This window comes from Papio anubis, chromosome 5, assembly GCF_008728515.1.
Source record: "Papio anubis isolate 15944 chromosome 5, Panubis1.0, whole genome shotgun sequence".
In the NCBI taxonomy this organism is placed as follows: domain Eukaryota; kingdom Metazoa; phylum Chordata; class Mammalia; order Primates; family Cercopithecidae; genus Papio; species Papio anubis.
Window position 1 is genome coordinate 76,616,750 of NC_044980.1, and position 23,899 is coordinate 76,640,648.

General features: G+C 38.8%; 1 protein-coding gene and 1 long non-coding RNA gene across 4 annotated transcripts in view; one reads left to right on the top strand and one right to left on the bottom strand.

Moving 5' to 3' along the window:
- The window catches only part of HAPLN1 (hyaluronan and proteoglycan link protein 1), an 83,583-nt gene extending 71,867 nt beyond the window's left edge, over nucleotides 1–11,716 (bottom strand). For all 3 annotated transcript variants that reach the window (XM_021939534.2, XM_021939529.2, XM_021939535.1), the window contains exon 1: nucleotides 10,898–11,716. The gene's annotated coding sequence lies outside the window, so the exon portion shown is untranslated. The remainder of the gene's footprint in view (nucleotides 1–10,897) is intronic.
- On the top strand, nucleotides 489–1,805 carry LOC103885219. Its single transcript, XR_648165.4, has 2 exons — nucleotides 489–728; nucleotides 1,614–1,805. It is a non-coding gene; the product is annotated as an uncharacterized LOC103885219 (long non-coding RNA).
- Nucleotides 11,717–23,899: the final 12,183 nt, after the last annotated feature.

A 23,899-nucleotide genomic window follows, 5' to 3' on the forward strand; every position in this document is an offset into this window, starting at 1 on the left:
TAAGAAAGGATAATAATGAAGGGCAAGAGTTATGCTAATGGAGAGAGATACTTATGAGACAGAATCCGTAGGATGACTCCCATGTCCCTGTTTTTGAAAACTGAGTGCCGAGAAAATGGTGCTATTTACTAAACTAGATAAAATTGGGGTGGTTCAAATTCAGGAGAAAGAAAAAGAGTTCCTTATGGACTTGTGGAATTTGACATGTTTGTGAGATGTGCTAGTGGAGGTGGTTTAGACACTCAGGAGAAAAGTCTGGATAGATCAAAAGATGTGGATGTTGCCAGCACATAGCTGAGTGCAGTGTGATGCATCGGCATAGATGGAAGCGCACAGGGAGAATATGTGGGGTGGGGACAAGCATCTTGGGCAGAAGCCATTGGAATACAATCAGCCAAGAGGCTGGTAGACTTCTCTTTAGAAGCTTGAAATGGAGACTGAGATAGAGTAACCAAAGAAGCCTGAAATCTAGGAAAGAATGACGTCACAAAGCCCAGGGTAGAGATTGTTGTGAAGGGAACATGGTCACCAGTATTAAAATGCCACTAAGAAAGCACTGAAAAAAAAGTCATTGTTGACCCCACTGAGGAGCATTTCAATGGAGTAGCTGTGGGAGAAAGCACGTGACAGTAAGCTGAGGAGAGGATGGGGGTGAGGAGACAGACAGTGAACACAGGTAGTTCAGAAAAACAAGTGGCTCTCATGAAAAGGAGAAAGATTGATAGAAGGTATGTGACATTAGAAAAGGTTTATGTTTTTAAGATAAAGAAGATTTGACTATAATGAAATGCCAATTAAGAAAAACAGGCTGAGCGTGGTGCCTCACGTCTGTAATCCCAGCATTTTGGGAAGCAGAGGCGGGTGGATGACCTGAGGTCAGGATTTCGAGACCAGCCTGACCAACATGGCAAAACCCCGTCTCTACTAAAAATAGAGAAATTAGCTGGGTGTGGTGGCAGGCGCCTGTAGTCCCAGCTACTCTGCAGGGGGAGACAGGAAAACTGCTTGAGCCCAGGAGGCAGAGGTTTCAATGAGCCGAGATCACACCAGAGCACTCCAGTCTGGGTGACAGAGTGAGATTCCATCTCAAAGAAGAAAAAAAGAAAAATTACCAGAGTGGGAGAGGTTGACAATCCAAGAGAGAATAGATCTAATAAATAGAGATTTCTCCAAGAAAAACGGAGGAAATGAGATCCAGAGCTCGGGGGCAACATCCACACTGGGATCTTTGAGGTTAAGGAGATTTAAAATAAAATTATTCTAACAGAAAGGAAAAAAGAGATAATATTTTGGGGGTACAGATCAGAAGCTAATTTTAGGTAAGACAATGACAGGGTGGCTTCTATTTTCACTGTGAATTAGAGAGGCTTGGACATCTGCTATGGGGAGCTCAAGAAATAATGGACATTTAAGAAATATGGTAAAACTGCCATATAGCATGAAAGATCCGGCTGACATCAAATACCATATAGTTCTAAAGTTGTCCCATTCTGCAGGGTGATATTTACTTTTCTTAGCAGTTCCCAGAAAATTGGAGCAAGTGTGGAGGAAGGGGGCAGTTAGATTCATCATGAAAAAAGATTTTGTTTGTTGGATCCCTTTTCAAACAACAGAACAAGGACATGGAAAATGCTGGCAAGTATGATGGACAACAAAAAAAGACGTGAAGATGAAAAGGAATGAATAGATACGAGGAATGAAGAAAATCTGAGGTAAAGATTCCAGTTCACTGCCCTGGACCCGTAGTTGAGAACAACAAATCTTCTACTTTGGGTGATTGCTATTATAAATATTTTTAAATTATACATAAGCGACCGGTTTGCTTGGAACAGTCTTTGTTTATGCCTTTTGTTATCATGATTAGTAAGCCATCCCCTTTGACTCTTGAAAGTGTTCTGGTTTGACTAATACATTTTATTTTCTTTATATATAAAGAGAGATGACACGAACTAGGCTTGGTCAAAGGAAAATAATGAGTTCAGTTCTAGAAATGTTAAGTTCATGAGGCTATGGGAAATTCAGATTGAAACGTCAAGGAAACTGAACATACATACAGACACAACTAAATTTATCCATAAAACATAAATTCAGACAGTACTGAATAAATTATAATTTAGTGATTGACTCAAGAATGATATACTAATTTGCAGAGACACTCAGAAAATATTTGCATTACATACTTGAAATTATTTTCTGTGTATTAAATTATACAGCAATTTGGATAAAGTGAAAATATTAATCATGTGAGGATGAGGAATCATGTTAACATTGGCCAAATGGTCAAGCTGGACTTTTACATTGGGTAATACCTCAAAGTGTCACAAGGTGGCAGCACAACCACAACATAACATGTAATTAACAAGGGTCAAGATCCTTTCAAGTATTCTGCAGTTAGAATTTATACCTGTTGTACATTATACATATATTTTTCTGAGTGTGTGGTCCTTAATTTAAAAATGATTATTTTGTTTTATCGTTATTGCTGCCTCGAAAATGGAGCATATAGAAAGTTTAATTTTCTAATATGTACGTTATTTTAAAATATTTTAGCTAGAATAAAAAAACATGATCATGAATATACATTGATGACATTCTCAGGATAATTATTAGCACATAGGGTATATAATGTCATAGTTATAAATGCTCTGTAAGTTTGCATCTTGATTAATATATTTTAGTTCAACAATTTTATTTAGATCTTTTAAATATGTCTATCTCACTAGTAAAATAAAATCTGTAACTTTTTTCACTGACCTGTAGAAGGAGTGTTCAGAAATTTAATGAAAAAATTGTTGTTTGTAATATTCTAGTTATAGTAACTTCAGTTAGGGGATAGGGTTGCCAGGTTTAGTTAAAAAAAATACAGAATATCCAGTTAAAATTGAGCTTTAGAAAAACCAGAATTTTTTTGGTATAAGTATGTCCCGTGAAATATTGGGGACATACTTAAACTAAAGTTATTCAATTATTGAATTATTTTTTGTATTTTATCTAGCATTCCTATTAAGGGGAGGGTGGAGAATTTGGGGGAAAAAAAAAAAAAAAAAAAGGAAGTTGTCAAGAAGTCCAGAGAAATCCAGGATTATGTACTACAAATTGGACCTATGATTTAGAAGTCTTCAGAATCAAGGAACTAGAAAAAGAATTATAAATAGACTTGAATTAGTCTGCATTCTGTGGTAAACTCATTTATATGGTAAACTAAACAACATGGGCTATGGTTAATCAAGTACTCTGGTGAATTACCATCTACACCACACATTGATTACTGATTTTTAAACAACAAAATGCAACAACATATATTTAAAGTTAGTTCGGTATTGGACAAAATGCAATGAACAACTGTAATCTAGACATTTTGGGGTCTTACCCAGGGTTATCATTATGAAAATCTGTCATTAGAGCATCAAGGCACGGAAATACCATTTTAATTTCCTTTAATTCAACAAACATGTCTGGCACCTTCTATATGCAGCGGACTGACTAGGACTGTGAGATATAAGGATTAATGAACATTGCTGTTATCCAACTCAGGGGACATTTATAGTTAATAAAATAAAAAGTTAAATTCATGCATAAATAATGTCAAAACTCATTCTTACTAATTTTTCCCTGGGTTTCAGCTCTTGATTAACTGCTTCTCCCTTAGTATATCCCTGGGATGATCAATCCCCTGTTCTCTTCCAGATGATTTTCAACTGCCATTTTAATGTCAGAGTCTTCCAAATCTCCATTTCTGCCATGACTTCTCCCCTGTACTTAAGAAATGTACATTCAACTCCTATGAGTTTTTGGCTGTCCTGTTGTCACTTCTTCCTGAATTAGACTAATCATTTCTCCCAGAAACTTCTATTCTTCTCTATTCCTAACCTTAGTCAATTGCATCCCTCCTCATGTAATCATCCATCCTTAAAACTGTCACACTATCTCAGACTTCTCGTCCACATCCAGTCAATGCACCCTCATTCAATCATGCCTACACTGTTTCAATGATCTCTAAACGGGTTTCTCACCTCTAGTCTTGCTTTCCTTAAATTTAGAGATGTACTGAAATTAACAATTAATTTTATTTACATGATTAATTTTATACTGTAGTGATTATCATTTACATCTTAAAAGAGTTTATAAATTTAACAACATTGATGGGTAAGAAAAGACATAAGGAAACAAAAACAGAGCTGGGGAATGGCTTGGGTTTGGAGGTATTCAGGCATCTGAAATACAGGCACTTGGGATAGAAAGTCAGGACACCCCTGACTTTCTATCAACAGGATGTCAGGCATTTGTATCTCCAAGCCAGGTGAATAATGCAGGCTAATGACCCCTCTCCTCTAGGCTGCTGGAAAGACAGGGAAGGAAATCACCTGTGTAAATCAGGGTCATCAGTCCTAGAAATTTAATAAGCTGTAAGCACATCCTTATGTTGTAAGACCAGAACAATATCTTACAACAGCACCAAACGATGGTAGCATAATCTAATGGGGGTATAATTAAAAAAAAAACTTACATGAATTAATGAAATACTTAATAAAATACGGCTATGAGTATGCTGTATGCTAATTAAACATAAAGTTATGTTTATGAGAAGATATTTAAACAAATGACTCTGATTCATGTCACCTTTATAAAGCCAAAGCAGATTTTCACTATTTTCTTTTTTTCGTAGTTTTCCATAAGCTAAGATCAGCATCAATGCTGAAATGTCTCTGAAAACAATTTTACTGTACTTAGGTACCTGAGCAAATATTTTTAAAAGATGTTGGCTTTGACCCGTATTTTCAACATGATGACTGATTCCTTTGCTTCTCCTATGCATGTTCCTTTTTCATCTCCACGACTTTGAGGAATTCTTGGACCACGAATGTGGATTCTCACTGCTCCCTCCCATGAAACCTGGATATTTGGGGTGGCATAAGGGCTCAAAATTGTAGAACTTAAGAAGTTATGGAGGCACTACCTGTCCAGGGGCCACAGCTGAAGCACTGTCATGAAGGGCTGAGGGGATCTAGAGCAGAGGTCAAGGCAGAGTGAACAGGAATGTTAACACAAGATGGATGCTGGAAGCCCCTTGGGGCAAAGGGAAGAGGGGAGGTGGAAGAACAAGTTGATCAGGCTCAGCTAAAACGAGCCAGTAGTTAACATGGTCCTTCAAATTTCTGGAAACAGGCCTTGAGGGAATCCGTCTGTTCTCACACAAGGAGTGGGGATAACTGAAAGGCTGAAGACCTTGGGGGATTGAATCAGGCTTAATTACACCCTTTGGTGTAAGGATGGAAAGGCTCCCAGATGTTTTAAATTCTTTTTACAGAAAACAAAACATTTACTTTAAAGAAATAAAGGACTTAAAATGTAAATGCATGAGTGAAACTCATTCACACTTAAGTGTAATGCATGAGTGAACTTCATTCACAATTAAGTGTAATCAAGAAATCAATAAACCAGAGAACTATCAGATCCTCTGGGAAGCAGGGGTAAAGAGCAGGAGTCTCTTTATGAGATAGAGGGGTTAGAATGCCTGGGTAAACGCAAAGAAAGGGAGCCAGGAAATTAGGAAGGCAAATTTCACCTACTTGGCAAATTTTACTAGTGATTCATGATGTGTATCCATCTGTCTCCTCCACTGGTTTGTGAACTCCTTGAGCCAATTACTATGCAACACCTAGCATGGTGACTGCCTGGTGCAAATGGTAAGCACTACATTGTTCTTGCTTAATCTGAATTTTAGTTTCAAACTGGTGGACAACAATTCTGTGCAAATGCATTTTTGCGTTTCCTGTCCATCCAAGCAGACATATTATTGGAACCCTAGGCCTCCTGGGGTTCTGGAGTGTCAGAGCTGCCTTTCCAGGCCCATCTGTGTCCACACAACCAAGAAACAAAGCTCTTATCCACTCAGCTCAGCATTCGCACACAAGGGAAAATAAGTTTTAAAAATGCATGCTCAAAATTTTCTTAATACCAAAACTATGAGGCGAGAACTTTTTGGTTATTTTTGTTACTCAAAGTACACTTCGGGACCTTGTAACATTTCAGGTTTATGACATCAGTTTTGACTTTCTAATTATTTTAGAATGGACTTTCACAGTGTAAAGTGAGGGGGAGCAGATGGCACTAGCACAGTGCCTGGTAAACAGCCAGTGCTCAATACATTTTTGTTGAATAAACAAACGAACAAATGAATGATCAAATGAGATGATCCCCCAAATTCAAAATAACAGAGTAAAAATGAAAAAAAATTCACAGAGTATGAATGAAGACAAAACCACGGATTATCCATAAGACTTGGTGAAAGGCTTAGGGAAATCCAGACTTACCATAAACATAATTTGAATATTATTTAATTTAATTGAATATTATAGTAATTGGAATTTAGTAAGCAATAGAGTAAATTGTGTTCTTTTTGGATGTTAGATTGGGCAGAAGGGAAAATTTCTGTTGTCTTGAACAGATGGAGAACCAGTCCTTTAACTTTAGTAAGTTTTCCAAGATATTTTCACTCTGAATTTTTCTTTTGGTTTTGCAAATAGTCTCCTGGGCTTATAGCAATACCCTGATCTCAGGTGTCACCCCTGTTAAGTTGTAAAGCAATCAGTGGATTCTCAAAATAGTCAGCAACATTTGATACTTAAATTCTGGCTATCTCTGGGACGCATAGCTAAAACCTCTTAATACCAGTTATCCCCTTCCATGTCTCTATCAGTGGGAGGAGTTATTATGTGGAGCAAGGGCAATATAACTGTAAGCATCAGACCATTTCAGAGAGCTTGACTGGTTTTCTCTTGTAAAGTTTGTTCTTGTCTAGTATGCTTAAGTCATCCAAAATCATTAAAACTTCTTGTAACATGGTAGAAGACTTTAGAAGAAGGCCGGGCATGGTGGCTCATGCCTGTAATCCCAGTACTTTGGGAGGCTGAGGCAGGTGGATCACCTGAGGTCAGGAGTTCAAGACCAACCTGGCCAACATGGCGAAACCCTGTCCCTACTAAAAATACAAAAATTAGCCAGGCATGGTGACACATGCTTGTAGTCTCAGATACTCGAGAGGCTGAGGCAGGAGAATCGCTTGAACCTGGGGAGTGGTGGTTGCAGTGAGCCAAGATCACGCCATTGTACTCCTACCTGGGTAACAGAGTGAGACTTCATCTTAAGGAAAAAAAAAAAAAAAAAAAAAAAAAACTAGAAAAGTCCATGATTAAACTTCTACTTTAAGGACCTCTTTTAGGCAGTCTCTCGCTAACTCTCTCACTAGAATGAGTATGCAATTCATTCTAAATCACAAGGATGATCCAATGAAATTATTAACAGAAAGTTTTTTTTTTTTCCTAATAGATAATGATCTATTGGAAATAAAGCTTAAAATAATCTGCTTTATTTTATATGATTGATGTGCTAATTCCAAACAGTACCTCCAATCAACACAGGTTATAATTTTGTGATATTAATGAAAAACAACTTAATGGGCAGGTCTCCTTCTTTCACTGTGTGGGTTTCCCTGCCATACAAAAACCAAACGCTTCTAAAGAGGAAACTTCCATTCCACAACAGCAGCCCTAAATCTATTTGTCGATTACACCTGAAAAACTCCCCAAGTAACAAATTCATCATTTTTCTCTACTGAGGCATTTTACCTTCCTATATGAATTTCACAACTTGTCTTGATTCATGCTGATTGTCCTGAGAACTGTTGCAATTGTCACATATATTGCAAAGAGCTAATTGGAGTAATAATTCATATATCTTTTAAAGAAAAGATTTTTAAAGCTGTCAGTGCAATACTCAAGTGGATGAATCTTCTATGGTATCCTAATACTTCCTTCAAGTGGTGGTTTCCCAAGTAATTGTTTTTGTCTAGGATTTTTTTTCTATTAGATCAACTTAATGGAAGCCAGGTTCCTGCTTCAAAACTCCATGGGAACAACAAGTATAGATGAAGTTGTTTTACATGCTCAGTATTAGTGTTTGAGAGCAGTATTTTATAAAATAGACCTCATTACTCAAAAACAACTTGTACTACTATCCTTTTCAATTTAATGAAATAATCAAAGAATATGAAACACAATGTGCAGCTGCGTGGTAACCTTTTAAGCTAGTGGTTGTTTACCCAACTAAATTCAGTAACACTAAACCTTACAGAAGGAACAGTGATTTAAGATGGTCAAACGCTTTCCACCATTCCTTGAACAATTCCATGACCTGTCTGTCTAAAACAAATCCTATATTAGAAGTGAGTTGCAGTTATGAAGCTATATCCTTGTGGAGGCAGAAAGTTAATGGTAAAGTATCCAATAAAGAGTAAAGTGATCTTAAATACAACCACTAGGGATTTCATAAACTGTTGAGTTGTACCTTAATTTTTAACTTATATAAACATCACTTGCTTTATTTTCTACCCTGAGCACCTATTCCAATGTCTGGCACGTAGTTAATGTTCAACAAACGTCAACCAAAGGAGTCAAGAGTATTTTAAGAAGCCGGTGAGAAAGCCTTATTTGACTTATCCACTAGGTGGCACACAGGGACCATGCTTCACACAGTTAACCACCACAGACCCTCCCATTCATAGTGTAAATAAAGAGATGCATTATTAATTTATACCACCTCGTCCTCTCTACTCCTAATAATTGTTTAACCAGCTGTTTCCTCTAATCCTCCTTAAACACTATTGATTAAAATCCTAAGTATATTCAGGTTTCCATCCTTTCCTACTTCTCCCAACAGCATTTTGTTACCTTTAAATGACAGGCTGAGTACACTTAAACTACATAGCCTAAGTACTATGGTTACTAATCATGGCTGCAGGATGTCAGAAAATTAATCTGAAGCATTGTCAAAGTTATTTTCAAATTTGCCTTGTATTTTGTCAGAATTTTAACTGGTGAGATACCATTATCTTAAAAATGCACTCTGAAAAATAAAATGTGCATGGGGCAAAAAGAAGTGAAAAAGAAAAGTAGTATTTTCTAAGGAAGGGAGTCATTTTCTGAATGTAACTCTTGTTCATCTTTACAAAGATGAAGTGCATTGCTACCTTAAGATTCAAAAGACTTCTTCAACTGTTCAGAAAATACCAATATTCCACACCCAAGATGCTAAAAGGTAGGATTGTTTAGTAGATCGTTTACACATAAAGTATCTTTCTGCGTAATCTGAATGTATTTTTCCTGGATGTGTTACTTGCTCCCAAAGGAAGGAAAAGGAAGCGAAACCACTAGGGATATAATGAATTGATTCTTCTCTGTGAAAGTCTCTTCAGTACTTCTAAATTACAGTGTCAGTCATTCCTCTGAGAGACAGGGCCTTGCTGAAAATAAATGGCTCATTTTATAAATAAGAACATAATGTTTCCCCACCTTCTTGTTTCTCATAGAAAACCCAGGCCCATCAGGCATTCCTGTTGAGAATACTGGCCTCTGGGTACATTCCTCCTGTAGACCAGTGGTCTGTAGAGGTTGTTGGTTATCTCTTGTTCATTTAATTAGCCTTAAGCAAAATTACTTCTTATCTAGTTCTGTTTCTAAGCTGTTTCCAACTTAGTGGAAGAGGTCATCAACAAAAATATAAATTCATTTCTTAGCTGAAACAATTAAATTTTTTAAAATGAGTAGTATAAAAGTGTCTAAAGACTAAAGCTAATCTCTGAAGGGTCCTTTGGTATACATTATATTTTACTGAATGGAAGGAAAACTTTCATTTTTGTAAGTAAATGGAATTTGGTAACTGATGTAAGAATTATGAATCATATCACATTAAAAATTCTCCAACGATAACTACTATGATATACTTTTGATAGAACAATATTCCCATTCCATTAAAATACTGAAATGACTGAAATGTGTATAAAATCTCTGCAAATTTAGTACACAGAAATAATCACATAGAAATAGTCACCAGAAACTGTATTTGTAATGAATAAATATTACATTCATTTAGAAATTAATCCAGAGCCTTAATTTCTTAAGAACTATTAGCTTCCAAGAAGCCAACCAGTATGTTTGATTTTATGACATCACACTGGAACATGCACAGGAACACTTTCCACCCTAAAAATTCCCAAATGTACTGGCCACTCTGTGTATTTTTCCAGTGATAAATGAAAATAAAGCAACTTATTCTCAAATTAATAAGCCATCTTATTTTGAACACAATAGTCACATTCAATGGAAGAAAACTACTTAATCGAAGCCCAAACAAGTTTCGGTTTGTTTTGGTGGTGAACGGTCTCAACATATAAATAATTTCTTTAAGCAACTTTTAAAAGTAATCTTAACTATGACTATAAATTCTCTTCAGTGCATTAAAATTATCCATCAACGTCATCGTATATATGAAATGCATCATTATTCTATGATGTTAATTTCATAATTAGCTGGAGAAGCCTGGGCCAAAACCGGCAACATTTCTAAGATTATTAATCTAACAGGTATTACCTATGCCTTAAAGTAACTTTCTTTTTCACAAAACCCTATATATTCTCTAACACAAAATTCATAAGCCTGGCTGGACATTCCCATTCCTCACCTTTCCCTTCAGCCTATACTATCCTTTTTTCCATCTCAGGTGCTATAAAAATGGTTGTTAAAATACAGATAGAAAAGTCACCACTTGAACACCATGACACTACCAGATTTGCAGTAACACTAGCAGAAGCCAGCATACTAGAGTTAATTCTGTCGCCAATTCTAAACCGAGCCTGTTTATTGTAGTGAAATATTTTATCCGACAATATGAAACTTTTTTAAAAGTTGAGGTGTCATATTAAATTCAAATGAAAACTAAATTCCAAAGAAAACAATAAAATTTGTATAATGTATATATACATTACATGTGTATTGCCCTTTGAAATCTTAAAGGCACAAAGGTATAACCAAAAGAGGGGGAAAATTTTTGCAAGTTTTACCTTGTCCTGAAATCCAGGAGTTCGGATGCTCTCAAGTTCTGCTTAAGTTGGAAGCTGGAGATCAAGTGAAGCTAGCGCTCTTTCTCCTCACCTTAAGTTTGTCTCTGGGCGAGTGTGAGTGTGTGTGTGTGTGTGTGTGAGAGTGTGTGTGTGCAGAATGTCTCTTTGTGGCGCTGGATGGCAGAGGTCCTGATCCTGGGAAGAAGGAGGCACTTTCTCACCAAGAGCACAAGAAAAGCAAAGCGTCACCAGGAAAGTTCTCCTCCCAGATCCCCTAATTACAGCCTAACGTGCACTTCATGCAAACTTCAGGGAGGAAGGGAGGGGCAGCTCTGTGCCCAGACCTTGTAAAGCAGCAGCCTCTTAGATGACTTTCCCCTCTGCTCAGATCTCGAGTATCTCGCTCTGGGGTTCAGGAAAGCCGGCCGCTACAACCACACAAGCCCCCACCACACCACACCTCCCAAACCCTCACCTTCACCACTCCTAGGTCTGTCCAGAGGGGATGGGACATGGGGTCTGTGGAATGATCTGCGGGACAGCGATGTGAGCACACTCCTCAGGACAGTCAGTTTGCGCTTTGTTTTATTAGCCTCTGCTTAAAAGAAAAATCCAAGGGTCGGAGAGGTCCTCTCTTTCCCGCCTTCCCCTCCCCAAAGGAAATCAAGGATAACAGACAATGATGATAACGGCACATAAAACTTCCTAAACCGGAGATGGCCTTCCACCCAAATCAGCAGAAGCATATTTTCTGGTTTACTGGACTCAGTATTGGTGTTGAGTTTAAATTTCTCTTAACAAACAACTGCTATTGTATCCTTGGATGACAGAGCTCAAAGAACCTGGATTTATTTATAGAATGAGGAATGCGAGGGAGAGACGGGATGGGTGGGGTTGGGCTGTGGATCCATACCCAGGATTAGAACCAGATGGGCACAGGGCGCCCGCGCGCGCGCGCGCGCACACACACACACACACACACACTTACACACACACACACACACACACACACACTCCTGAAATAACCACTGGGGAAGATGCTGGGACACGCGGGAAAACGCCTCCTGAACAAATAGACATTTATTTATAACTCCTGGGAGAGTATATAGGTCCATTGATTCCCGCCTTGAGTAACCAAGGGTTTTGGAGAGGAAATGGCTTCATATTTCAATAACAGAGCCACCTTTGATGGAGTCTAGGAAGGGGAAAAAAAGAAACACACCGCAGGAAGCAAACGGCTGTTGGAGCAGCCGGGAGGAGGGAGTGGGGCTGGCCCTGGGACTGAGGACAAGCAAACAAGCCCGAGGGGCCCGCGGCCAGGGTGGAGGCGAGACGCAGGACGTCCCCGAGTCGCAGCGAGCCGGGCCAGGTGGCGCGGGGCGCTGGGGGCGTGCGGGGGATTCGTGTCCGTGCTCCCAGCTCCAGTCGCCGGTTCGGGCGGCGCGGCGCAAGCGGAACTGCGGGCTTCTCAGGGCCGCAGCCGCCGCTCGGGCTGGGGCGCCGGTGGGGTAGAGGGTCCCGTGGGCCGTAGGGAATGGGGGAGTCGTGAGTGCATGAAGTAGTGGGGCAGGAGGATGGGCGGGTCTGGGGCGTCCTAGAGATGCAGGTGGGACGGGAGGACCCGCGAGGCAGCCAAGATGCTGGGGAGGCCGCCGGGACAGGGGCTCTGGTTGGCAGTGCAGGTGGCCCGTGGGCAGATGAGCCAGCACGCAGGGCGCTGGGCAGGGCAGCATCCAGGATGCTGGATCCGAATCGCGCGGGTGGCGGCGAGCGGCGCTATTGTCTTAAAGATAAAGCCTAGACCTCGGGGACTGCCTCCTCCTGGACTCTGGAGAGAGGCAGGAGAGATTGCAGGGGGAAAAAGGGTTCTTCCCGCGTCTTCTGAGAGATTTCACCAGTTCTTGCCTCCGGGCTCCCCCTTACCATTCTGTCTTTGGTAAATCGACACGTGCTTCTTGGAAAGGTTTCATTTCAAAGACAAACCGAACACTCACACACCCTCCCTAAATGAAGACAGTTATATTCAAAATGAATTCTTCATCAGGCAGTTCAACACTTTCTTGGAATTCCAAAACCGGGGTGAGGGCCCTTCTCTTATTTTTCTGTTTCCCCTCCCGCACAGGGAACAGGCTAAGGGTTTGAAGTTTTACGTCCCTAATCTAGTGGCTATTGAGGCAGCTGTTATGTAGGGCTCTACATTAACTGCCAGTAAAAATAAGATACATCTCGGGTTTTCCACTATGCAAAGAGTTTCTATGCTATTAATATTTCTTGTAAACGTTCAGGGTGGTGTGTATTTTAAAACGAATTAGACTTAAAAACAAATATCCAATTTTTATATTAAAGCACCATAAAGGTGGCGAGGCTGGTGGTGTGTGGCTATGATATCATATAAAGACAGTTTAAATACCGATCTTGTTCCCTCAGCTTAACAAACTAATTTCTGGCGATTGCCTGGAGCGTAAATCAAATCAGCTGGTTCATGACTGGCACTTGTTCCCCTATTTTGTGGTCTGTTCTATACACTTATTCCGGCACAGCATTAAGAGAATTTAATGTATTCTGTTCTGAAATTGTTTATTAACCACGCAAGACAAACTCTTTTGCAACTTAGTCACACCATTGTGAGCTACGCTAGCTGTGTTTTCAATTTCAGGTATGGCCCCAACCATTGAGATAGACTTCCAGAGATAATGACAGCTACTTACCTCTGAGTCATCCTGTCCCTACTGGTCCTCCCCTATTTCCAGCCTTCCTTTCCCCATTGCCTCCTTACTAGTCCTTGTTAAAGATCCCCAGTCTTTTTAATCCCAAGTATTTAACCTGTCAATAGTGTGTGTATGAAGCGTTATTCAGGCTTAATTTAATTGACGTTATATACATTTTTCCATTCGTTTTGGGGTTCACATGGTTTTCTAGTTATTTAAAATTTACATTGGAATTAGCTTTAAGAGTCTCTAGAAAAGATTTTTATGTTCAGTTAATTAATGTTCAGCCAAATTGTGCTTTATGGAGGCATACATTACTTTGATTAGCCCTTATAATTTTTCATCAGGGCACAGGCATTATAATAAGCCATGGTAAAAAATCAAATCAAGTAAATACAGGAATAAATACAACTCTATTTTCATGACTAAATATTTTACAAAGACTTAAATTGTAAAAATAATTTTTGAAGACCAAAATATCTTCTTAAAGAAAACCATATCAAAAAAGTATTCTGTATTTGAAGATTTCCTGTATTTATTAACATTAGTAATCCATGTAGAAATCCATATATTTCATTTGATAAATCAAGTTTAGCCTAAAGCTGCCTCCTTACATATTTTAAGTTTGGCCTAAAGGTTTCTCTGTACATTGTGAACTATAACCTAAATGGAATTGTAAACTGACTGAAGCCTACTCCTGTGCCAACACTGAGTTTCAGCCAATCACATGTGGTCAACTGTTCAAACCCTGTTCAAATAAGGCAAAGGCGGAGCTATAACCAGTCCGGGGGTTTCTGTAACTCATTTTCCTTTTTCTTCCCATAAACCTTCTACCACGTGGCTGTGCTGGAGTCTCTGAGCCTACTCTGCCTCTGGAGACTGCCAGAATGGTTCTTTGCTTAATCAAACTCTTTTACATTTAATTTTACTAAAGATTTTTTTTTTCCTAACACATAGCATATTGAGGTTTGTTTTGTTTTGTTTCGTTTTAATTTGGAGAAGGCAAAGAAGCCATTTTCTTTTTAAGTTTCAAGAAAAACCAAAGTTTTTTTGATTTTTCAGTAATATATTTTGATCTATTTTTCATTCTTATAAAATACTCTTATGCTAAACAATATTTCAAAATACGCTGACATGTATATTATATATAATTATATATATCAAAATATTCTATATATAATATATACAGCCTATTTTGAAATGGTGTTTTTTAACATAATACAAGAGTATTTTATAAGAATGAAAAGCAGGTCAAAATGGTGTTATAAAATGTAACTTTGCATTCTTTTGCTGATTGTAAGACAATTTGAGTAATTAGGTTGAACCAGATAAAATGGAATATTCAACCTTTTTTGACCTACCAAAAAGCAATTTCAGCTGGTTTTACCTTATACAAATTTGAATATGTACATAGCATAAGTGTAGCAGGAACATTTTCAACACTTAAAAAATATTGATATGCAATATCATGAATATTTAATATGTAATAAATTCCCAAGCAGAATAGTATCTCTGCTAGCATATTACACTCGTAACAAAATATACATTTATATTCAAAAGAAGATTATCTAAATTCATCTCCTCTTCAAACTCCAAAAGAGGCTGCCCTTATCCACTAAATTCCAGAGAATTGCTTCCCTCTGAGCTCTTGTTTCCTGGAATTTTTGCCTTAGGCTAATATTATAACTGGTTGAACATCTGCTAGGATAAAGGTGCAGCTTTGTGCACTTTGGAGGTACAGAGGGGAGGAAAGCCATTTGACCTTTCCTGTCTGAGGGCTCAGAACTTCATTAAAGCACCTCCTGGGATTGTAGGCATCACCATGAGAAAGACATCATTTGTAATTAAGTCCTTCCCACTGGCTATATTCCTGTTGAACTCGATGATTAAAATACAAATTCAATATTCTAAATGGCCACAAAGCATTTGATAAAAGGTTATTTTGCTTTTAATGCAATGGGGGGGAGGGATGACTTTCCAAGAGCCCACTTTTTGTGCTCACTCTCAGAAAGTGTCCAGCAGACAGACTCTTCAAAAGGGCACACTAAATAATTAGGCAATAAATTGTTCAAATGTTAAGAGCAGAGCTCTTCCAGAAGCTACTGAGGCCAAATGAGTATCATACCAAGTGATAAATATCCTTGGCTCCTAAGAAATAAATGCCTGCTTGTCCCTATGTTTGTCTGTTGAATTGGTTTTGGGTTCACAGCATCATCCATTATCTTTCTTGTAATTTATCGTTCTGTCAGTGTGTTTCTTTTGTCCAGAACAGCTGAACTCTTTCTTCATTTCTTCAGTAAATTGGTGAGTATTTCATTATTGTCCTGATTTTACTAATTTTGCAATAGGACCTACCCAGATTCAGTCCCATCTCCTTTGTCAACTTTTTGTTTCTGTTTGTACCTTAAATGAATTTTAAAACATAACTTTGTAATACTTTATTTCTTTTAAAATATCTGACACAAGTATGACAAAATATTAACATTTTTCAAATCCGATGATTGAAAACATTGGTCTCATTTTTTTTTCTATTTCCTGTTTGAGATACAACTAAAAAATATATAAATAAAAAAGATATAAGAAAAAAGAAGAAAAAAAAATAAGTAAGGCTCACCAGAATGTCAGCTCCATAGATCAGACATCTTTGGTTGGTTTGGTTTTACTGGCCTATAGCAAGCACAGAGAACAGTACCTGGCACTCAGTAGGTACTCCCAGAGATAAGATTTGAAGATTTATGGCACTCATGTCACTATTTAGAAGTTGAGATGCAAGGTCACGTAAGTAGGGAGTGAAAAAGCTGGCATCAAACCTAAAGTCTGCAATACTTCCCTTGTCCTGTGTTGCCTAGAAAGGCTAGATCCTTCCATGTTTTTTTTTTTGTTTTCTTTTTTGAGACAGAGTCTTGTTGTGTCACCAGGCTGGAATACAGTGGCATAATCTCGGCTTACCACAACCTCTGCCTCCCGGGTTCAAGCGATTCTCCTGCCTCAGCCTCCGGAGTAACTGGGACTATCGGCGCGTGCCACCATGCCCAGCTTATTTTTGTATTTTTAGTACAGACGGAGTTTCACCATATTGGCCAGGATGCTCTTGATCTCTTGACCTCGTGATCCTCCTGCCTCGACCTTCCAAAGTGCTGGGATTACAGGCGTGAGCCACCATGCCCGGCGATTCCTTTGGTGTTTTTAAAACACAGATATATCCATGTTTCTCTGCTCAGAAATGGTAGAGATTTCAAGGTAAAACTTCCTCTGTGTTTATGAACTTCTCAAGGGCCGAACTTTTAATACTTACCTCATTTCTTACTTTTTTTCGTTCGTTCTTCTAAAAATAAAAACAGGATACATGTGCAGAGCATGCAGGTTTGTCACATAGGTATGCATGTGCCAAGGTGGTTTGCTGCACCTATTGATCCATCCTCTAAGTTCCTTCCCCTCACCCCATCCTCCACCCCAAGACAGGCCCTGGTGTGTGTTGTTCCCCTTTCTGTGTCCATGGGTTCTCAATGTTCAACTCCCTACTTACCTCGTTTCTAGTGTCCAGCACAGTTCAGTGTGCAGAGTGAATTGTCCTCGTTTTTGTGACCATCTGTAGTAGAGTTTGTGTGATTTGGCAAATGATTAACCCTTCTTCTGTGTGCTTGCTGATAATCCAATTCTACTTAACTTAGAGTTTTTAAAGTAGTTCTAGGAACTTGAATCATCACTGGAGATGAATGTCTTTCTTTCACAACATCAAATATTGGTTCCCTTATTGATGACAATCAATCCAAGTAAGTGATCCTTATATGCAGTTCTGTCTGTTTGGGAGCGGATTGATAAGAAACCAAAAGCAATGGCAACAAAAGCCAAAATTGACAAATGGGATCTAATTAAACTAAAGAGCTTCTGCACAGCAAAAGAAACTAACATCAGAGTAAACAGGCAACCTACAGAATGGGAGACAATTTTTGCTGCCTATCTATCTGACAAAGGGCTAATATCCAGAATCGACAAAGAACTTAAACAAATTTACAAGAAAAAATCCCATCAAAATGTGGGTGAAGGATATGAACAGACACTTCTCTAAAGAAGACATTAGTGGGTCAACAAACATATGGAATAGAGCTCATCATCACTGGCTCATTAGAGAAATGCAAATGAAAACTGCAATGAGAAACCATCTCATGCCAGTTAGAATGGTGATCATTAAAAAGTCAGGAAACAACAGATGCTGGCAAGGCTGTGGAGAAATAAGAATGCTTTTACACTGTTGGTGGGAGTGTAAATTAGTTCAACCATTGTGGAAGACAGTATGGCTATTCCTCAAGGATCTAGAACCAGAAATATCATCTGACCCAGCAATCCCATTGCTGGGTATATACCCAAAGGATTATAAATCATTCTACTGTGAAGACACATGTACACTGTTTACAATAGCAAAGACTTGAAACCTACCCAAATGCCTATAAATAATAGACTGGATATAGAAAATGTGGCACATATACACCATGGAATACTATGCAGCCATATAAAAAGGATGAGTTAATGTCCTTTGCAGGGACATGGATGAAGCTGGAAACCATCATTCTCAGCAAACTAACATGGGAACAGAAAACTAAACACCACATGTTCTCACTCATAAGTGGAAGCTAAACAATGAGAACACATGGACACAGGGAGGGAAGCATCACACACCGGGGCCTGTCAGGGGTGACAGTCTAGGGGAGGGATAACATTAGGAGAAATGCCTAATGTAGATGATGGGTTGATGGGCACAGCAAACCACCATGGTATGTGTATACCTATGTAAAAGTCCTGCATGTTCTGCACATGTATCCCGGAACTTAAAGAATAATAATAACAAAAAAGAAAGAAAGAAAAAAAGAAACCCTTAACAAAATTGGGACTATTATGGGAAGACTTGGGGCAAATGTCTACTCATTAGGGAGGGACTCCAAATTATTTTCGAAGACTTATTCCTGTTACTTTTGGTGTTTCATTCAATAAAATCTGGTGTATCTTATTGACACACCCATACAGATTAATGCATAGGAGTAGCCAGAACAAAAAAATGAGATATACCAAAAAAGTGCTTAGGATAAACTGTAGTCACTGAATCTGAAGATCTTTCTCAGTGGTGACTGTTCAGACTGGCACGTTTTAAACTTCGATGAAATCTGAAATGTCTTAGGATCTAAATTTTAAAATTCATGCTGTCAATGGGGCAAATTATTTTTGTGCTTAGGAAGAATCCTGAGAATTTGGCAACCTCTTTGGTTCTTGCGTTTTGCGGATTCAGAATTAGAAATGGTCCACTTTTAGTAAATGTTGGGCATAACTGTCTTCCTTTGGACAGTCTCCTTGTTCTTAGTGATGCCACAGTAAGCTTCAACCTCTTGGTCCTGCTCAGTACTATTTCTATTTTAAGAAATATAAAATTTAACTAAAGGAATTTCTAAAATTTACATAAACATTTTTCCCTCATCACCATATGTATTCACTCCTAAAAACTCATGTTTTTTAAAAAACACGTTTACGTATCTTTCCCCATTCCTGCCCAAATCTTTATCTTACTGTTTTTTCTTTTTTTTTTTTTTCTTTTTTTTTGAGAAGGAATCTCACTCTGTTGCCTAGGCTGGAGTGCAGTGGCGTGATCTCGGCTCACTGCAACCTCCACCTCCCGGGTTCAAGCAATTCTCCTGCCTCACCCTCCTGAGTAGCTGGGATTAGCTGTGCACCACCATGCCCAGCTAATTTTTGTGTTTTTAGTAGAGACAGGGTTTCACCATGTTAGTCAGGCTGGTCTTGAACTCCTGACCTCATGACCCTCCTCCCTCGGCCTCCCAAAGTGCTGGGATTACAGACGTGAGCCATCGTGCCCAGCCTGAGTCTTTATCTTGACTCCTCCCTTCGTTGGATTGTGTCATAGAGTCAGTTACTGGCTGATTTAGAAGAGCTAATGGTGACTTTGGTCTATGCATTTTTGTGTTTTGTGAAATGTCTGTCTGTGATTTCTGAACTGGTGTTTCGTAAGTTATTTTCCATTCAGCCATTGCTAGTTTGTTGCTCTTCCTGATTACTTTCACCACTAAGACATTTGGATAGGAAAGAACCATTGTCTTTACAAGGATTAAGCACGTATAAGATTGCCATGAAACCCACTTCATGTTGCAGGAGGTTCAACTTTTGAATAAGATTCAACCTTTGAATAAGATAGAGTATTAAATATTTGAATCTATATTAATTGTGCATTGCTTTCTAAAGGTTTTTTATTTTAAACATTGATTTTTTAGTGGATAGAAATTGTAATTATTTATAGTGTACAATATGATGTCTTCACATTTGTCTACAATGTAGAAGGGCTAAGTTGAGCCAATGAATACACAGTTGTCTCACAGAAGCATCCTTTTTCTGTGGTGAGAACACTTAAAATCCACTTGCTTACATCATGCGGTCTTTGATTGTCCTAATATTAAGAAACTTCTTGGCTGGGCACGGTGGCTCAAGCCTGTAATCCCAGCACTTTGGGAGGCCAAGGCAGGTGGACTATGAGGTCAGGCATTCGAGAACAGCCTGGCCAACACAGTGAAACTCCTTCTCTACTAGAAATAAAAATAAAAATAAATTAGCTGGGCATGGTGGCAGGTGCCTGTAACCCCAGCTACTTGGGAGGCTGAGGTAGGAGAATCGCTTGAACCTGGGAGGTGGAGGTTGCAGTGAGCTGAGATCGTGCCACTGCACTCCAGTCCAGGCAACAGTGTGAGACTCCGTCTCAAAAAAAAAAAAGAAACTTCTTTCTCCCTCACAATTTCACATTACTATCTAGAACACTATTTGCTACTTTTATACTACCTTATATTTTTATTTGTATTTTCATGTATTTAGTTACTTTATTGGGTGCACCACAAGGTCTCTAAGGGCAGATATTATATCTTTACATCTGCAGTTTGTAGCACAGAGCCTTGTGGTTAAAAGCTGATCAAAAAATGTTTATTCCTATCTTTGAAGATGACAATGAGATTCTTTATATTCAGGAAAGAAAAGAAAAATAAATGAAGAAAGCTAGTTATTGAACAAACTAGTTCAGAGTGTTTTACATCTAACAGCCAAAGGCATAAATAATAAATCATCAAAGGTTGATTAATAATTTTATCATTGTTATTGATCACATAGAATTAAAAGAAATATAATACATATTTTTCTTCCATGCTTAGCTGATACATATGATTGTATAAATGTTAATCAACAAAAGTAAAATGTTTATTCTTTTAAAAAGCTAGGTTGAGCTTAGCAACAAAATTAGGTTATTGTCTTAGGATTACAATATCAGTCACTTAAATATTGGCTTTTTCACTTATATTTATAAAGTTCTTCTAAATTTAAACTAGTTCTAATTACCAGTAAATTTAGTTCTTATTGCCTTTTCTTTTTGCTCTTTTTTCTTATAAGCTTCGCAGAAAAGTTTGTCAAGTCTAACTGGGCTAGAGTGATTTATATATAGACCTTCTCAGGGTAAAATGGGTGAATTAGCTAATGCATCAAGGTTGGCATAGGGGAAGACTGCTCAGAAAGCCTGAAGGGTAGGGCTTTGATTATTTGGAAGTAATAGTAATAGAAAAGAAATAGAAAATAGTCCAGAGTTGTTAGAAAGACAGAGAGAAAGACAGAAATATATGTATCAGAAGTCTGTGAAGAAGAAGTTTGAAAGGGAGACATTAGTAAAGTTCCAAGTTTATGAGCAGTTCTACTAGAATAAAATATTAACATAAATACTTAAAAGCACATACCTCTTAGTAAACTTTGAATTAAGTGGTTTGGAATAAATGTCTAGAAGGTTTTGACATTTCACATATAAGTCTGTGCTAAACTTTATAGGTAATGTCTAATTTTTCTGAATATCTCCGTAAATACACCATTCTCTCTTTATATCCAAGTTTTAGGCAGGGGCTAGGTAGTTTTTTTTAAAAGAATAGCTAAGGTACATATCTACATCTCCATATACATACATATACATATATCTTTCTTGCATTGAGGTCACCAGAAAGCTCACTTTTGGTTTATTTTAAGTACTGACAAAGTAACAAGACTTTGGAAGGAGCCTTTCAATAGTGGATGTAGAAATAGCCCTACACACATTTATCTTGAACACTTCCTTTCACAGACTTGTCCAGCCAATTGCTTATACTGCAAATTGGAAATCTGCGTGTTTTTCTTTTTCTTTTTCTTTTTTAGCACGATCTAGTTGTTCCAACATATAGCTAAATTAAGGCATGAAGGCTGAGCTGGAAGGAAGGCTCTAAGAGCAACAGAAGAAAAGAAGAGGAAGTATTTCTCCATTCATGCCTAATTACTGCTACCCTCACTGCTGAATACATAGTAATTCTTCCCTAATACTGACCTAAATGTCAGCTAGAGAATACTTGCTGGTACAAGTACCTGCTGAATCTCTTGTAAGTTTAAAGCAGGTAATTTGGGTACATGGAAACTACAGAAATGATGCAAAGTTGGAGTGACTGTCTCTCAGCCCATTCAGGAAAACAGTTGTTGGTAACTTTACAATCTGTGATCTCTATGAAGTTTTTCCCTATTGATGTCCTTTACTCTAAGCTCTCCTTATCTCTCCTCATCTCCTTCCCAACAAATAAAAAGAAGGATAATTTTTTTAGAATTAAAAATAAGTTGCCAGACCAAGTGGCTCACGCCCATAATCCCAGCAATTTGGGAGGCCAAAGTGGGCAGATCACTTGAGGTCACAAGTTGGAGATCAGCCTGGCCAACATGGTGAAACCTCATCTCTACTAAAATACAAAAATTAGCTGGGCATGGTGGCAGGAGCCTGTAATCCCAGGTACTTGGGAGGCTGAGGCAGGAGAATCGCTTGAATCTAGGAGGTGGAGGTTGCAGGGAGCTGAGAGTGCCACTGCACTCCAGCCTGGTGACAGAGCGAGACTCTGTCTCAAAAATAAATAAATGAATAAATAAAAATTTTAAAAAAACTTAAAATGATCTAAGTAAATACTTCAGTGTTTTGATAAATAGCTGTTCTTGTGGCAGTGAATAAGTCTCATGAGATCTGATGGTTTTATTTTTTATTTTTTTCTTTATTTCTTCTAAAAATAAAAATGGGATACATGTGCAGAATGTGCAGATTTGCTACACCAGATATACGTGTGCCATGGTGGTCTGCTGTCCCTACTGACCTGTCCTCTAAGTTCCCTCCCCTCACCCCCTACCCCCAACTGGCCCTGATGTGTGTTGTTGCCCTCTCTGTGTCCATGTATTCTCCATGTTCAGCTCCCACTTATGAGTGAGAACATGTGGTGTTTGGTTTTCTGTTCCTATGTCAGTTTGCTGACGATGATGGCTCCCAGTTTCATCCATGACACTGCAAAGGATGTGATCTCATTCCTTTTTATGGGTGCATAGTATTCCATGGTATATACATACCACATTTTCTTCATCCAGTCTATCATTGATTGGCATTTGGGTTGGTTCCATGTCTTTGCTATCGTAAATAGTGCTGCAATGAACATACATGTGCATGTGTCTGTATAGTAGAATGATTTATATTCCTTTGGGTATATACCTAGTGATGGGATTGCTGGGTCAAATGGTATTTCTGGTTCTAGATCCTTGAGGAATCGCCACACTGTCTTCCACAATGGTTGAACTAATTTACATTTCCACCAACAATGTAAAATTGTTCTTATTTCTCCACAGCCTTGTTAGCATCTATTGTTTCCTGACTTTTTAATAATCGCCATTCTGACTGACCTCGCCCTGTGCCTGGAGATGTTACTCAGGGAGGCTGGAGAGCAGCAAAGATGGGTGTCTGCTCCTTCTTCTGGGACCTCTGACCTAGATGGGCACCAACATGATGCCAGTAGGATTGTTCCTGTATAAGGTGTCTGACAACCCCAGTTGGAGGGTCTCACCCAGTTGGGTGGCACAGGGAGCAGGACCCATTTAACAAAGCACTTTGCCCCTTGGTGGAGAAGGTTTGTTTCGCTAGGGGAAACCCACTCGTCCTCGCTGCCCAGATTCCTCAGAACTACCAAGAGAGTCTAAGTCTGCTGGTCCACACAGACTGCCGCCACCCCTCCCCCTAGGGGCTCAGGCCCAAGGAGATCTGAATTCTGTCTCTGAGCCTCTGCCTGGAGTTCGATTGGAGATCCTGCAGGGAAGCCCCACCCACTGAGAAAGGATGGGTCGGTGTTGGGCCTGAAGGGGCACTCTGATCATAGACTGCCCCAGCCGGTGTGTTGGGCTGTGGGGACAAGACTTAGGACTAAGCCATTCAGTCTCCCTGGCT